The 1424-nt window shown below is 37.3% G+C and overlaps 1 pseudogene; it reads left to right on the forward strand.

The window, feature by feature from the left end:
• The window catches only part of LOC108726236 (uncharacterized), a 3136-nt pseudogene extending 1897 nt beyond the window's left edge, over nucleotides 1-1239 (forward strand).
• The last annotated feature ends 185 nt before the right edge of the window (nucleotides 1240-1424 follow it).

Raw genomic sequence — 1424 nt, forward strand, 5'->3', positions numbered from 1 at the left:
GCCATTTCGCATGGATCAAGAATCTGTCTCGGCTCATGAGCTCGCAATTGAATAAACATCATGGTCAAAAGTACATTTGCGATCAGTAAGTATATGATTAATAAAAACGAATTCTTCTTTTAAAAAAAAAATTAAAATTATTTAATTTTTTTATTTGCAGCTGTTTACATTATTTTCATTCCAACGAGAGATTGCAGTTACACATGGTAGATTGCCAACGTATAAACGACTGCGCTATCCGACTACCGAGCGACGACGACAAGTGGCTGAGCTTTAACAACTATAATAAGAAGGAACGAGTTCCATTTGTCGTTTACGCCGATTTAGAGTGCATCCTCGAGAAAACTGATAGCGATCAGGAAGCATCTACGCGCACGTATCAACATCATAAAGTATTTAGCATAGGATACGTGCTCTGTTCATATGACAATTCGCTATCAAAATATCGAATTCGTCGCGATCCAAATTGCGTTTCATGGTTCGTTGAAAAATTGAGAAGTTTAGCACATTGCGTAAAAAAAATTTTAGCAACTAATGTCCCCATGGAAACTTTGTCGAGCGAACAGTGGGAAACATTGTACAGCGCGACGCATTGTCATGTGTGCGAAAAGCCTTTCACGCTAGACGATAATCGAGTAAGCGAAGATCATTGCCATTTAACCGGTCGTTATAGGGGTCCCACGCATTCAAATTGCAATTTAAATTATAAAAACTCATATTTTGTTCCTATAGTTTTTTACAATTTATCAGGCTATGATTCACATTTTATTATCAAAGAAATAGCTATAGCATATGAAGGCAGTCCAGAATTACTACCAATAACAATGGAAAAATATATATCATTTACAAAAAATGTTCAAGATACCGCTGAAAGATCAGATTCGCGAAATAACATAAAATTACGGTTTATCGATTCTTATAAATTTTTAAGTACCAGTCTCGACAAATTAGCATCCTTTCTCAATAAAAATGAACTTCGAATTTTACAATGGGAATTTCAAAATTTACCCAAAGAAGACTTCGAGTTACTGATATGAAAAGGGATTTTTCCATACGAATATGTTGATTGCCGACAAGCTGCAGGATACGCGTTTACCACCGCGCGAATCATTCTACAGTTCCTTGACCGGTGACATTGTATCCGAAAGCGATTACGCGCACACTGTGAACGTTTGGCAACAGTTCTCTGCTAACAGCAACACGTCCATTTTTAAATATAGATCGCTGTATTCACCCAAGGTTTGAAAATTTTCGCGATAAATGTATTGAAAGTTAGGGTCTCAACCCTGCGTATTATTATACTTTACCAGGTTTTACGTGGGACGCTATGCTGAAACATACACATGTAAATTTCGAATTGCTCACCGATGTCGATATGGTGATGTTTATCGAGCGCGGTATACGCGGCGGTCTTAGTCAATGTT

This window comes from Mycetomoellerius zeteki, unplaced genomic scaffold (genome assembly GCF_001594055.1).
Source record: "Mycetomoellerius zeteki isolate Tzet28-1 unplaced genomic scaffold, Tzet1.0 scaffold1106, whole genome shotgun sequence".
Taxonomy (NCBI): domain Eukaryota; kingdom Metazoa; phylum Arthropoda; class Insecta; order Hymenoptera; family Formicidae; genus Mycetomoellerius; species Mycetomoellerius zeteki.